At 39.7% G+C, this 16,610-nt stretch overlaps 1 protein-coding gene and 1 non-coding gene across 2 annotated transcripts in view; one reads left to right on the forward strand and one right to left on the reverse strand.

Annotated features, from left to right (window-relative positions):
* LOC110577597 (SREBF chaperone) overlaps positions 1-16,610 on the forward strand; it is a 64,319-nt gene that overhangs the window by 1,812 nt on the left and 45,897 nt on the right. The gene's annotated exons all lie outside the window — the stretch shown is intronic.
* LOC123326932 lies at positions 6,182-6,288 on the reverse strand. The gene has a single exon (XR_006541403.1). It is a non-coding gene; the product is annotated as a U6 spliceosomal RNA (small nuclear RNA).

The raw sequence follows: 16,610 nt of genomic DNA on the forward strand, positions 1-16,610 counted from the left end.
TGTTTGGTGGCAGACTTTAGGGAGACTTACTCTCTTAGTTATCTAGCCATGCACATGAATGTGTCCTGAGGACCCTGGAATTACACTTAGGTTTATGTGCTGTTTGTTTACTCTCACCATTGGTAGCCCTTTGCTGTGGCCACGGTTAGTTATATTGGCTCTCACGGGTATTTTGTTTACGGTTTACGTTATCACTTCCATTTGAACAGATGAAAAGACTGCCCCTTAGAGCGAAGCTGGGTTTCCAGGGTCACCCAGCTTGTAAGTAGTGGATTAGGCCTTCAAACCAGATCTGCCAGACTCTACCGCCTGAGGTGCTTCCACTGTAACTCGCTTCCTGAGTTGGCTGATGAAACAAAGTCCATGTGACTTTTTTTTTTTGCCACCTGAAGTAGTGGGTAAAATATTTATTGAACACCTGTGCTGTCTAGGTGTACTGTGCTAGGTGCTCTAATAATAGCTTATCTCACTTAATCATCATAGTAACCAGGTGAGATATTATTGTCACCCCTCCCCGCCTTTAATGATGAGTATTACAGATGTTACCTGACTGGTCCTGGGTCACCTCCTGAGTTAGAGGCAGGGCCCAGGTGCAAACCCAGGTTTGCTTGACAATAGAGTCCATGCTTTTATGCTCGTTTCGCACCTCCTGGCCTCACAGTCTTCTCCTGTTGCCCTTTGGCAGGTGAGAGGTAGCAGAAGAAGGTGACGGGGTGAAGGGAAGAAGCCAGCATCACAGATCCAAGTCAGAGATGTGGAACTCAGGAAGGAGACAGCAGTGGGCAGGGGCGCTGCCTGAGCATGCTTGTGGGGGTGCTGGGCCATTCCTAAGCTTTACAGTGGAGTCCAAAGACGGGGGGGTGTGCATGCGTCAAGAGGGCATGGAGGTCTCAGGGAAAAAAAAAAATCAAAACTGATCTTTGTTTTTATTTTAGCTTTATTTAATTTTTATTAGATTATTTTATAATGTATACTATATATTACAGTAATACATACATATATATGAATATGCATATATTGGGACATATACTCAAATTCTTGTTGGGGATGCAAATCAAAAAACGTTTGGAAACCACGGATTTATTTGATATTTAGCATTTGTATCAAATATGTAAGGTGTTGTGCTAACCATTTGTTCCTGCATTGGAAGGTTAGTGAAGTTCATTGTAATTCCACATAATCAGGGAGAAGAGTATTTCATATTTTTTTTAAACTTTTAATTTATTTGAGAGAGAGATTGTGCGCACGAGGAGGGGAGGGGCAGAGGGAGAAGCCAGCTCCCGGCTGAGCCAGATGTAGGGCTCCATCCCAGGAGATCATGAGATTTCTGAGATCTGAGATCATGACCTGAGCGGAAGGCAGGTGCTTAACCAACTGAGCCACCCAGGTGCCCCAAGAATGGTATTTCATATTAATAACCAATTATAAATTATTTTAAAAATTTCAGTCACAATTTTGTGAAAAGGATCTAGTATTTTAATAGTCTTTATGTCTCAAGCAGCAGTCTTAAGTTTGGAGCTATAATGACTGATATATCCCTTTTGAAATTAAAATTTTGTTGAACCTCGGGCGCCTGAGTGGCTCAGTCGTTGAGCGTCTGCCTTCGGCTCTGGTCATGATCCCAGGGTCCTGGGATCTAGCCCCCCATCGGGCTCCCTGCTCAGCGGGAAGCCTGCTCTTCCTCTCCCACTCCCACTGCTTGTGTTCCTGTTCTCGCTATCTCTGTCTCTGTCAAATAAATAAATAAAATCTTTTTTTTTTTTCAAAGATTTTATTTATTTATTTGACAGAGAGAGCGAGAGAGCACAAGCAGGGAGAACAGTAGAGGGAGAGGGAGAAGCAGGCTCCCCGCCAAGCAGGGAGCCTGATGCGGGGCTCGATCCCAGGACACTGAGATCACGACCCGAGCCGAAGGCAGACGCTTAACCATCTGAGCCACCCAGGCGCCCCTAAATAAAATCTTTTAAAAAATAAATAAAATTTTGTTGAACCTCTTCTATTTTAAACCTGTTAATGTCAGTCAGAAATAAGAGAGACTAAAATAATCAGTTAACATAAATGTGGTAGTTGTAATAGTCATATTTGTGCTGTTAACTTTATTTATTTTTAAGATTTTATTTATTTGACAGAGACACAGAGAGAGAGGGAACACAAGCAGGGGGAGTGGGAGAGGGAGAAGCAGGCTTCCTGCGGAGTAGGGAGCCCGATGCAGGGCTCGATCCCAGGACCCTGGGATCATGACCTGAGCCGAAGGCAGACGCTCAACGACTGAGCCACCCAGGTGCCCCTGTGCTGTTAACTTTAGAGTATTTGCAAATCTTAGATGATATTTAGATATATTGAAATTCCAAATACATTGATTCTTTACAAACTAGATTTGATTTTCTTCAGGTCACTCCACAGCAGTGGTTGGTACGTTGTATCAAAAGAAGCAATTCCAGAACTCTACCTAACTTAAAAAATATCTTTAAATTCTCTTCCAGCTTATTTCACAATTGAATAGATTAGTGTTTGTTCAGGAGCTCAGGTTAAAATAACAGAAAGGGATTTGAGCAAGAAACATATTCTCGCTAGACACATGAGACATTATTCATACCAGTGGTTCTCAGGCTTTAGTGTGAATTAGAATCACCTTGTTTTAATCCTACTTCACTAGAGTCTCTGACTCTGTAGGTCAGAGATAGGCCTTGGAATTTGAATTTCAAGCAAGTTCTCAGGCTGCTGCTGCTGGTCTACAGAACCATGAGCCATGGCTCCATGTAAGCGCACCTAAAACCAGAGCACGATGCCAGTACTTAAATGTTTCACACTGAATCCTATCAGCATCAGTCAGTCGGATATTATAGTTTTGCCAAGTACATAACTGGCTCTTGTTTTTAGACAGTTCCCCTTATTTTTAAATGATGTCATAATTAAGATTTCATTCTCAGTGATATTACTATTTATATTTTTTTGCTGCAATACTATATTTCTAAATTTCTTGAGGAGTTAGAGGTGTTTTTTGTTTTTGTTTTTGTTTTTAATACCAGTTGTCGGTGTTGAAGAACAATTAATAGGCAGGGGTGCACATGCACAGTTTTTATCTATAATCACAGTGGTGACCACTAGCAGGCTTCATTCTTGCTCATTCTCTTGTTCCCTCTCTTTATAATGGGATCATACTGTTTTGTGTCCATTTTCTGGTATGTGTAAACATCTTTTTCTGTAAAACACTATTCTGCAACATTTTTGTTTTTTTAAAACTGAAAATCTCATTTATTTCTACATTTCCCAAAAACTTGATTCTTTGAGCAGCTTGTTGTGTTTGGCTGTGGGCTTGGGTTGCACCTTTCAGAAGACTGCACTATCACTCAAAGTCTCCAGTCGTGGTCCTCCCTCAGTAGTCTTCAGTATCCCCCTGCTCTCATGATCTTCCGCAAGCTGGCCTACCCAGCCCTTCTTCCCTACCAGCTCACGTTGATGCCGCCTCATCTCCATGGGTGATGAGGTCCCTTCTTCCAGTCTGAGCCCTGGTTGGGTTTGGACAGGCATTCTCATTTGTCATCCCTGTGACAGTGACTGTTGGAAACACCAAGACCTGCCTTTAGCAAGCAACAGAGAATGTTGCATCTCATTTCTGTCAGGAAGGATAATCTTGAATTCTTCTCCCAGATACCATCCGAAGCTCAACTGAGAGAAAGAACATTCATCAGACTGTGCTGGAAGGTGTTTTAATGCTTATGTTCCAGGCAATGTTCCAGACTCAGTGTCTTTGAGTGAAGCCAGATCATTAGGAAGCAGCATAATTCTGGCCCCTCTTCCAGCTTTTTTAGTAAACTGACTTTGCATGGCCCCATCAGCTTGCATTGAGATCTGTCTGAGGAGTCCCCAAGAAAATCTGTGAGGCCAATTAGAAATTTCTTCAGGTTCAGTGCCTGGAGTGACTGTGCCTCTCCTAAGCCACTGCTTTGATTTTGTCTAAAGTATACTGTGAACTATGTCAATAATGTTTCCCTCTTTGCGTTGGCTATTAGGGAGCTCAGAGTCCTGTTTGTATTCAGAGTTCTGTGGCTGTGCTTTTAAGATTACTTTTGGCCTATAATGTTCTGTTTAATGGGTAGTTATTTTGCTCTTTCAGATTTTACCATAAAATGTAGAACACATTTCATCCCTGTTCTAAAGATTACTATGGTTATATTGTAACCAAATACGCATTCCCATCTTATTTCCTTTTTTCCACTTGAATTCCTCCTAGCCCTGTCTTCCCCCGCCTCCTCCTGTATACTCATTCTTTGTTGTTGTTGTTTAATCTTTCTATTGTGGTAAATACACATAAAACTTACCATGTTAATAATTTTAACTGTACAGTTGAATGGTATTAAATACACACATAATGTGCAATCGTCACAATCATCCTTCTCCGTTTCTCTTTTCATCTTGCAACACTGAAACTCCGTACCCATTTAACACTAACTCCCATTCCCTCCTTCCCCCTGCCCCTGGCAACCACCATTCTACTTCCTATCTATGATTTTGTCTACTCTAAGTACCTCATGTGAGTGGAATCATATGGTATTTGTCTTTTTGTAACTGGCATGTTTCATTTAGCATGATGTCCTCGTGGTTTATCCATGTTGTAGCATGTGTTAGAATTTCCTTCCTTTTTAAAGCTGAATAATAGTCCGTGGAATTTGTATATCACATTTTGTTTATCCATTTATCCATGATGGTCATTTGTGTTGTTTCTACCTTTTGGCTAGTGTGAATAATGCTGCTGTGGACATGGGTGTACAAATATTTGTTCAAGTTCCTGTTTTGGGTATACACATAAGTGGAATTGATTATATGGTAATTCTATGATTAATTTTTTAAGACACCACCATACTGTTTTCCACGGTGTTTCACAGTCTCACCAGCAATGCACAAGGGTTCCAATTTCTCTACATCCTTGCCAACACTTGTTATTTTGTTTTGTTTTTTTTTTTTTGATGGTAGCCATCCTAGTGGATGTGAGATGGTATCTCATTGTAGTTTTGATTTGCATTTCCCTAATGGGTAGTAGTGATGTTGAGTATCTTTTCATGTGCTTGTTAGCCATTGGTGTATCTTTGAAGAAATGTTTATTCAAGTCCTTTGACCAGGTTTACATCAGATTGTTTTTTTGTTGCTGTTGAGTCTTAGGAGTTCTCTATGTATTCTGGATAGTAATCCCTTTATCAGATACTTGATTTGTAAATATTTTCTGTGTGCTGCCTTTTTATTCTGTTGATAGTGTCTTTTGATGCACACAATTTAAAAATTTTTATGAAGTCCAGTTTGTTTTTTTCCTCTTTTGTTGCCTGTGTTCTTGGTGTCATATCCAAGAAATCATTGCTACGTCCAATGTCATTGAAGCTTTACCCTATTTTTTTTTTTTAAGTAATCTCTGCACTCAGTGCAGGGCTTGAACTCATGACCCTGTGATCAAGTTTCGCATGCTGTACCTGCTGAGCCCTCCAGGCATCCCCTGCCCTGTGTTTTTTTACAAGAATTTTATAGTTTTCCGTCTTAAGTTTAGGTCTTTGAACTTTTTTTTTTTTAATAATTTCTACACCCAAAGTGGGGCTCAAACTCACAACCCTCAGATCAAGAATCACATGCTCTTCTATCTGAGCCAACCAGGCACCCCAGGTCTTTGAACCTTGTGTATTGTAAATTTTGTAAGGGGATAAATTCTTTTTTTCTCTTTTGGCACATTCTGAAGGACTTCCTTGTTTATTAATGTTCATTGTGGTAAAATTCAAATATATACAAAAGCAGAGAGCAGTGAGCCTTTGTGTGTCTATCACTCAGTTATATCTGTCATTTACTCATTAACTCAGGGCACACTTGCTTCATCTATATCCTCTTCTCTTCCCCTTTTTATATTTTTCTTTTTTTTTTTTTAAAGATTTTATTTATTTATTTGAGAGAGAGAGAATGAGAGACAGAGAGCATGAGAGGGAGGAGGGTCAAAGGGAGAAGCAGACTCCCTGCCGAGCAGGGAGCCCGATGCGGGACTCGATCCTGGGACTCCAGGATCATGACCTGAGCTGAAGGCAGTCGCTTAACCAACTGAGCCACCCAGGCGCCCTTTTTCTTTTTTTTCTTTCTAAATTATTTGATGAATTTTTTTGTGCTAAAATATACATAACAAAATTTACCATTTTAACCATTTTTTAAAAAATATATGGAATGCTTCACAAATTTGTGTGTCATCCTTGCGCAGGGGTCATGCCAATCTTCTCTCTGTCGTTTCAGTTTTAGTATGTGTGCTGCTGAAGTGAGCACCATTTTAACCATTTTTAAGTGTACCATTCAGTGGCATCAGATAGATTCACAGTGTTATACAACCATCACCACTGTCCATTTCCAGAAGGTTTTCATCATTCCAAACAGGAACTCTGTACTCATTAAACAGCTTCTCATTCTCCCCTCCCCCCAACCCCTGGCAACCACTGTTCTACTTTCTGTCTCTGAATTTGCCCATTCTAGGTCCCTCGTATAAGTGGAATCATATTGTGCTTGTCCTTTTGTACGTGACTTATTTCACTTAACACAGTGTTTTCAGTGTTCCTCCATGTTGTAGCATGTATCAGAATCTCATTCCTTTTTCAGGTCAAATAATATTCTATTGTATGTATATCCACATTTTACTTATCCCTTCATCTGTCAGTGAACATTTGGATTATTTCTACCTTTGGCCTGTTGTGAATAATGCTGTTATAAACATGAGTGTACAGGTATCAGTTCAAATCCCTACTTTCAGTTCTTTGGATATATACCCAGGGGAGGAATTGCTGGATCATTCGGTAATTCTGTGTTTCACTTTTTGAGGAACTGCCAAACTATTTCCCACAGCAGCTGCCCCATTTTATAGTCTATCAGTAATGCACAAGAGTTCCCAGTTGCTCCACATCCTTACCAACACTCATTTCCCGTTTTTTTGTTTGTTTTTATTTTTTAATAAGAGCCATCCTAGTAGTTGTGAAGTGGTATCTCATTAGGGCTTTAATTTGCATTTCCCTAATGATTAGTGATGTTGGGCATTTTTTTATGTGCCTCTTGGCCATCTGTATATCTTCTGTAGAGAAATGTCTGTTCAAGTCCTTTGCCCATTTTGAATAGGGTTGTTTGTTTTTTTGTTGCCAGGTTATAAAAGTTCTTTATTCTGGATATTAATTCTTTATTAGATATGATTTGCAAATACTTTTTTCCATTCTGTGGGTTGTCTTTTCACTCTCTTGAAAGTTTCCTTTGTTGCATAAAAATTATTAATTTTTTGAGGTCCCGTTTGTCTGTTTTTTTTTGTGTTTTTCTGCCTGTGTTTTTGGTGTCATATCCAAGAAGTCCTTTTTAAATCCAGTGTCATGAAGCTTTTACCCTACTTTCTTTTAATAGATTTATAGTTTTTGGGATGCCTGGGTGGCTCGGTCAGTTAAGCATCTGTCTTCAGCTCAATGGGGTCCTGGGATCAAGCCTTGTGTGGGCTCGCTGCTCAGTGGGAAGCCTGCTTCTCCCTCTCCTCTCCCTGCTCATGCTTTCTCTCTCGTTCTCTCTCTCCCAAATAAGTAAAATAAAATTTAAAAAAAGAGTTTTTTAGTTTTAGCTCTTTGTTTAGGTCTTTGATGCATTTTGAATTTTTGTATGTGATGTAAGGGTTCAACTTAACTGTTTTGCATAGTGGCTCTCCAGTTTTCCCAGCACCATTTGTTGAAAAGATTGTGCCAAGGAGAAGGGCTCCAGGTGAACCTAATCTTTTCTCTCTTGTTTGCAGTTCTTCCCCTCACAAACAGTGCTTTTGCACATCTGTGTTGGGAATGGAACCATTTTCCATGCAGCATTTGTATTAAAAGCTCTGGAGACAGTAATAAAAAAGAGACTCATCACACCCCCACTTTGGGGTAAGCTGTCAAGAACCATAGTGCTCTCCGGGAGGCCACACATCTGTCAGGAAGCCAGGCGAGGGGCCTCCGTGCTGTGTGGATGTGGATGAGGCTGCCCCTGTGTAGCTGGGAGCTGGTGGCTGGCCCTAGCCAGGCTCCTGTCAGCACCTGCTGGGACTGAGACTGAGGCCACACTCTGCCTGGGCCAGAGCTCTTGTGAAATGACAGGGCTGCCCCATTGGGCTCTTGGGTTGTTTCTAGCCTTTTTTTTGTAAAGATTTATTTAGTTATTTTAGAGAGAATGGGCGAGTGGGGGTGGGACGGAGGGAGGGAGAGAGAGAATCTCAAGCACACTGCCTGCTGAGCATGGGGCATGGAGCCTGCCATGGGCCTCTCCCAACCCTGAGAACATGACCTGAGCTGAAATCAAGAGTTGGACACTTAACCAACTGAGCCACCAACACGCCCCTGTTTCTAGCTTTAGAACAAATTCTTTTCCCATATTCTTAGCAGGAGTCAGTTCAGTCTCTTTGTTAGTCATTCCTGCCCAGTTCAAGAGGGAATAAGAATGTAGGTAGCTGGCATTGTGGAAGAAAATCTTTAATGTATTTGTTGATGTCCAATTGTGAAGAGGGTCAGCATTATGTACTTGGTTATTTGTGATGACCATCACAACCAGTTAATATAATTTTGTCTTCCCTTCAATCTGGGTGTTGCTGTGCCATCCCAATGATTATTTTGTTTAAGGTTTTATTTATTTATTTGAGAGAGCATGCACGCACAGCGTAAGAGCCACGAGCAGGGGGAGCCAGCAGGGGGAGCAGCAGGTAGGGGGAGGGAGGGGGCTCAATCCCAGGACTCCCAGGTCATGACCCGAGCCGAAGGCAGATGCTTAACCGAATGAGCCACTCAGGCACCCCCAATGAGTATTCTAAATGTGGCAGTAATCATCGTCTTGAATATATGTATTTTCAGGCTTCAAGTTCTCTGAAATCAGCTTTCATTCATGAACTGAAACTTCTTTCTCTTTTTAGTATTCTTAATTTGTTCTGCTGGGCATTCTTCTGGCTTATTTGGCTAATTTTGATGCTTACAGAAGCAGAATTTCCTGTCCTAATCATTGGTCCACTTTACAAAGCAACTTTCGGAAAATCTTTCCTTCAAGGATGAACTGTTTACACCAGTGGACTAGTTTAGCATAGTGAACAGACCTACGGTGACTTTCCGCTCGGCACCAAATGAGGTGCTGCGTGCTCTAGGGAACACAGAGGTGATTCAGCAGTGACCTTTTTCCCAAAGAAACCACAGTCAGTCAGAGGAGGCTGAAAGATTCAGAATGAACACAGGCATGATGGAAATACACAGTTACAGAAGCTCAGAGAAGAAGGCTGCTGCTTTTACAGGGAAGCATTCATTATTTTTAATTTTAGCTTTTCACTGCAATAATAGATTCATGTGGCATAAAATTCAAAAGGAACAACAGAGTATACATGGGAAAGTTTCCCTTCCATCTTGCCCCTGGCCACCACATCCTCTCCCCAGAGGCAGCCAGTGTTACCAGTTCTCCAGTATCTGTTCAGGGATGTTCTTTGCATAATACAGACAAACACACAGAGAGCTCTTTTCTTTTACATGAAAGTAGCACACTATATCCCTTGCTTTTTTCTGTTTGTGATAGTTCATTATCAATACATAAGAGCTTTTTCATTGTCTTTCACAACTGGATAATATTTCCATTGTCAGGATGTACCTTTATTTAGCCAGAGCTCCGTTGATGGACATATAAGGTGTTGTAAATTTTGCTAGTGCAGAAACACTGGACTGCTGGGTTGGTGAGTATGTGCTTTTCTAAAATTGTTAGCTCTTACCAGAAAGACCTCTGTAGAGGTTTTGTCCACCTGTGCTCCTTAGCTGTGTGTGGCTGTGCCTGTTTATCCACACCCTCACCGGCACTGTGATAGCACACGGTTTGATCTTTGCCAGTTTGATAGGGGAAAAAATTATTTCTTTGTGTATATTTTTTCTTCCAAAACTTAGTTTACCCTATAGAAAAGTAAAGAGAGTAATAGAGTGAACACTCATATCAGGGGTTGTTTGAATTTGCAGCACTCCTGTTGCTATAAGGTTGAAGGACCATTTCCATTTTCTTTGCCTATTTTTCTTTAGGGCTTTGGTGTTTTTAACGTTGATTTTGTAAAAATGGTTTATATATGAAGGAACTTAGCACTTTTTGGTGATATAAATTGCAGTTATATTTTTCCAGATTGTTATTTCTCTTTTTATTTAGGATGGTTTTGTCATGAAAAAAAAGAAAAAATTGGTTCTGGGGCACCTGGGTGGCTCAGTCGTTAAGCATTTGCCTTTGGCTCAGGTCATGATCCCAGGGTCCTGGGATCAAGCCCCGCATCGGGCTCCTTGCTCAGCAGGGAGCCTGCTTCTCCCTTTCCCACTCCGCCTGCTTGTGTTCCCTCTCACTGTGTCTCTCTCTGTCAAATAAATAAATAAAATCTTTTTAAAAAATTGGTTCCTTATTGGGTCATTCATTGAACTTTTAAGGCTTCTAGGTTCTCTGTCGTACCTAGAAAGATCTTCCCTATTAGAAGAGTATGCAAAATTACCCTATGGTTTCTTAAAGTACTTTTTAAATTTCATTATGTACCTTTATATCTTTTATCCATTTGGAATTTATTTTGGTGAGAAGTGTGAGCCCAACTTAATTTTTTCCCAAATGGCCACCCATGTGTTGCAACACCTTGTAATAAGCAATTCATCTTTCCTCCCAGTTGTTCAAATGTCCTTTACTATATGTGATATACTTTGCCACATGCCATATACATTTGGGTCTATTTCTGGACTCTGTTCTACACATTAATCTGTGTATTTATGTTTGAGTACATATTGTTTTAATTACTCCGGCTTTAGAGCATGTTTGATATTTGGTGAAGTTAATTATCATTCATTACCTTTAATTTTCAGGACTTTCCTGGCTATGTTTGTTTTTCTATATGAACCTTAAGATAAATCTGCCTGTTTCAGAAAAAATCATTTTTGTTTTTATTGGCTCTGTGTTACATTTTTAGGTTAATGTAGGAAGAGTGATATTTAGGTGATGAGTCTTCCCCACTAAGATTGTATGCCTTACTCTTTGCTTGAGTCTTCTTTCATGTCCTTCAGAGTTTGAGCGGTTTCTTGGCATTTCTTAAGTTTATTCTCAGATCTTTTTTCTTTGTTTTTAGTGTTGTTGAAGCATTTTGTCTTCTACCTTCTTGTTGATGATGTATGTGAAGGCACGGATTTCTATATATTAATTTTCACTACCTTACCTGATTATAAAACAGTAAAGGTTTTCAGTTGATTCTCTAGGTATATAAGAATATCATCTGCAAATAATGATCACTTTACTTTTTCTTTTCCAGTTGCACACCTGTGTATTCTTTCTATCACCTAATTGTGATCACTGGTACCTCCACAGCATAGTAAATGGTGGTAGTGAAGTGCATAGGCTTGTTTGGCCTTTGACTCTGATGGGAATTATTCTAATGTGTTCCTGATGGGCTTGATTTTGGCTTTGGGGTTGAGAAGGATATAAATAGTTGAAGTCTGTATCTATCTATCTATCTAAAGTGTATATAATGTAAATGGCAGAATTTCCTTTTTATGGCTGAATAGTATTCCATTGTAAATAATCACGACATCATCTTTATCCATATATCTGTTTACACACAATTAGGGTGTTTCCATAACTTGGCTATTGTGAATAATGTTGCCCTGAACATGGGGTTGCAGATAGCTATTCAGGATAATGATTTTGTTCCCTTTGGGTATATGCCCAGAAGTAGGATTGCTAGATTATAAGTTAGTTTGGTTTTTAATTTTTTGAGGAACTTTCATATTGTTTTCCATAATGACTGTACCAATTTATATTTCCACCAACAGTGTACAAGGATTCCCTTTTCTCCACGTCTTTCCCAACACGTTATCTGTTGTCTTTATATTTTACCTTACTTTATCTTTTAAAGATTTTATTTATTTATTTGACAGAGAGATACAATCAAGAGAAGGAACACAAGCAGGGGGAATGGGAGAGGGAGAAGCAGGCTTCCCGCTGAGCAGGGAGCCCGATGCGGGGCTCAATCCCAGGACCCTGAGATCATGACCTGAGCCGAAGGCAGACGCTTAATGACTGAGCCACCCAGGCACCCCTATTTTATTTTTTTAAGTAGGCTTCACACCCAGCATGGAGCCCAACATGGGGCCTCAACTCACAATCCTGTCAGTCAGATGCTTAATTGACTGAGCCACCCAGGTGCCCCATCTGTTGTCTGCTTATTTATTTAGTTATTTATTTGGGGGGAGGGCAGAGAGAAAATCTTAAGCAGGCTCCACGTCCAGCACGTGAGCCTGATGCATGGCTTGATCTCACAACCCTGAGATCATGACCTGAGCTGAATCAGGAATTGAGGATGCTTAACCAGCTGAGCCACCCAGGCACCCCCATGTTGTCTTTTTAAATAAAAGCCATCCTAACAGGTGTGAGGTAGTTTTGATCTGCATTTCCCTGATGATTAGGGTGTTGAGTACCTTTTCATGTACCTGTTGACCATTTTTATGTCTTCTTTGTAGCTATTAACAAATTATTGTAGCTGTAGTTATTTTTAGTAATTTTTGTCTCTTAACCTTTATACTAGAGTTAAGTGATTAACACACCACCATATTACAGTATTAGAGTATTCTGAATTTGACTGTACTTGCCTTTACCCAGTGAATATTTTCATGTTACTAATTATTGTCCTTCCATGTCAGGTTGAAGAACTCCTTTCAGCATTTGTTGTAAAGCAGGTGTAGTGGTGATGAACTCTGAGCTTTTGTTTATCCATGAAAGTCTTTATCTCTCCTTCATTTCTGAAGGACAACTTGGCTGGGTAAAAAGTATTCTTGGTTGGCAGTTTTTACTTGGCAACACTTTGTGGGGTTTTTTGCTTTTTAAGTTTTTATTTGAGTCACCTGGTGCTCATCATGACAAGTGCACCCCTTAATCCCCATCACCTATTTCACCCATACCCCCAATCCCCTCCCCTCTGATAACCATCAGTTTGTTCTCTATAGTTAAGAGTCTGTTTCTTGGTTTGTCTCTCTCTTTTTTTTTTCCCCCTTTGCTCCTTTGTTTTGTTTCTTAAATTCCACATATGAGTGAAATCATATAGTATTTGTCTTTCTTTGACTGACTTATTTCACTCAGCATTATCCTTTCTGCTCCATCCATGTTATTGCAAATGGCAGGATTTCACTCTTTTTAATATGTTTTAGACTAGTTTTATGTTTAATTAGTTTAGACATTTAGACACTTCCTTCACTCAGCATTATGCTTTCTAGCTCCATCCATGTTATTGCAAATGGCAAGATTTCACTCTTTTTTATATGTTTTAGACTAGTTTTATGTTTAATTGTTTAGACATTTAGACATTTCCATTGCATGTATATACCACATCTTCTTTATCCATTCATCTATCGACAGACACTCGGGCTGCTTCCATATCTTGGCTATTGTAAATAATGCTGCTATAAAAATGGGGTTGCATATATCCCTTTGAATTAGTGTTTTTGTATTTTTTGGGTAAATACTTAATAGTGTAATTGCTAGGGGTGCCTGGGGGGCTCAGTTGGTTGAGCGACTGCCTTCGGCTCAGGTCATGATCCTGGAGTCCCGGGATCGAGTCCCGCATCGGGCTCCCTGCTCGGCAGGGAGTCTGCTTCTCCCTCTGACCCTCCCCCCTCTCATGTGCTCTCTCTCTCTCTCTCTCATTCTCTCTCTCTGAAATAAATAAATGAAATCTTTTTTTTTTTTTTAAGATTTTTTTTTTTTTATTCATGAGAGACAGAGCAAGAGAGAAAGGCAGAGGGAGAAGCAGGCTCCCAAGGAGCAGGGAGCCCGATGCGGGACTCGATCCCAGGACCCTGAGATCATGACCTGAGCCGAAGGCAGACGTTAACCATCTGAGCCACCCAGGCGCCCAATAAATGAAATCTTTAAAAACAAAATAGTGTAATTGCTAGATCATCAGGCAGTTCTATTTTTAATTTTTTGAGGAACCTCCATTGGTTTGAGGAACCACTGTTTTCCACAGCGGCTACACCACTTTGCATTCCCATCAACAGTTCCTTTTTCTCTACATCCTTGCCAACACCTGTTTTTTCTTGTGTTTTTGATTTTAGCCACTCTTATAGGTATGAGGTGATATTGTGGTTTTGATTTGCACTTCCGTTATGATGAGTGATATTGAGCATCATTTCATGTCTGTTGGCCTTCTGGGTGTCTTCTTTGGAGAAATGTCTGTTCATGTCTCTTGCCCATTTTTAAATTGGATTATTTGTTTTTTGGGTGATGAGTTTTATAAGTTCTTAATATATTTTGGATACTTACGTTTAAAAGGATATGTCGTTTGCAGGTATCTTCTTCCATTTTGTAGGTTACCATTGAGTTGATTGTTTCCTTCACTGTGTAGAAGCTTTTTATTTTGATGTCCCAATAGTTTATAGTTTTGCTTTTGTTTCCCTTGCCTCAGGGGTCCTATCTAGAAAAAAGTTGCTAGAGCTGATGTCAGAGAAATTACTGCCTGTGCTCTTTTCTAGGATTTTTATGGTTTTAGGTCTCACATTTAGGTCTTTAATCAATTTTTTTTTTTTAAGATTTTATATATTTGTCAGAGAGACAGCCAGAGAGAGAACACAAGTGGGGGGAGCAGGAGAGGGAGAAGCAGGGTTCCTGCAGAGCAGGGAGCCCGATTCAGAGCTCGATCCCAGACCCTGGGATCATGACTTGAGCTGAAGGCAGACGCTTAACGACTGAGCCACCTGGCACCCCTTTAATCAATTTTTAACTTACTGTTTTGTATGGTGTAAGAAAGTGGTCCAGTTTTCCCAACTCCATTGGTTGAAGAGACTGTCCTTTTTCCCATTGGATATTCTTTCCTGCTTTGTCAAAGATTAATTGACCATATAATTGTGGGTTTATGTCTGTCTTCTCTATTCTGTTCCATTGATCTATGTGTCTGTTTTTGTGCTAGTACCATACTGTTTTGATTACTACAGGTTTGTAATATAACTTGAAGTCTGGAATTGTGATGCCTCCAGCTTTGCTTTTCTTTTTCAATATTGCTTTGGCTATTTGGGGTCTTTTGTATTTCCATACAAATTTTAGGATTATTGGTTCTAGCTCTGTGAAAAATGTTCTTGGTATTTTGATAGGGATTGCATTAAATGTGTAGATGGCTTTGGGTAGTTTAGACATTTTAACAATATTTGTTCTTCGAATCTATGAACATGGAATTCTTTTTATTTCTTTGTGTCATCTTTGATTTTTTTCATACAGGTCTTTTACCTGTTTCATTAGGTTTATTACTAAGTATCTTATTATTTTGGGTGCAGTTGTAAATGGGATTGTTTTCTTAATTTTTCTTTCTGCTGCTTTATTATTGGTGTATAGAAATGCAACAGATTAGAGCGCCTGGGTGGCTCAGTTGGTTAAGTGTCTGCCTTTGGCTCAGGTCATAATCTCAGGGTCCTGGAATCGAGCTCCACATCAGGCTTCCTGCTCAGTGGGGAGTCTGCTTCTCCCTCTCCCTCTGTTCCTCCTCGCTGCTCATGCACTCGCTCTCTCTCTCAAATAAGTAAGTAAAAAAATCTTTTACAAAATGCAACAGATTTCTGTACATTGAATTTGTATCCTCTAACTTTACTGAATTCATTTATCAGTTCTAGCAGTTTTTGGGTGCAATCTTTTGGGTTTTCTATATATAGTATCATGTCATCTGCAAATAGTGAAAGTTTGACTTCTTCCTTGCTGATTTGGGTTATTTCTTTTTGTTGTCTGTTTGCTGTGACTAGGACTTTCAGTACTGTGTTGAGTAAAAGTGGTGAGAGTTGTTGTCCTTGTGTTGTTCCTCACCTCAGGGGAAAGGCTCTCAGTTTTTCCTCACTGAGGATGACATTAGCTGTGGGTTTTTCACGTACGGCGTTTATTATGTTGAGGTATATTCCTTCTAAACCTACTTTGTTGAGGGTTTTTATCTTGAGTGGATGTTGTACTTTGTCAGATGCTTTTTCTGGATCTATTGAAATGATCATATGGTTCTTATCCTTTCTCTTATTGATGTGATGTATTATGTTGATTGATTTGAGAATAGTGAACCACCCTTGCAACCCAGGAATAAATCCCACTTAATCGTGGTGAATAAGTTTTTTAAATGTATTGTTGGATTCGGTTTGCTAGTATTTTGTTGAGGATTTTTGTATCTGTGTTCCTCGGGGATATTGGCATGTAGTTCTCTTTTTTTGTGGTGTGTTTATCTGGTTTTGGTATCAGGGTAATGCTGGTCTCATAGAATAAGTTGGAAGTTTTCCTTCCTCTTCTGTTTTTTGGAATAGTTTGAGAAGAATGGGTATTAACTCTTCTTTAAATGTTTGGTAGAATTTGCCTGTGAAGCCATCTGGTTCCACACTTTTCTTTCTTTGGAGTTTTTTAATAACTAACTCAATTTCTTTGCGGGTAATCAATCTGTTTAAATTTTTTATTTCTTCCTGTTTCAGTTTTGGTAGGTTATATGTTTCTAATAATTTATCCATTTCTTCTAGGTTGCCCAATTTGTTGGCATATAATTTTTCATAATATTCTCTTTTCTGTGGTGTTTGTTGTTATTTCTCCTCTCTCACTTGTGATTTTATTTATTT

Source organism: Neomonachus schauinslandi, chromosome 1 (genome assembly GCF_002201575.2).
Source record: "Neomonachus schauinslandi chromosome 1, ASM220157v2, whole genome shotgun sequence".
NCBI lineage: Eukaryota > Metazoa > Chordata > Mammalia > Carnivora > Phocidae > Neomonachus > Neomonachus schauinslandi.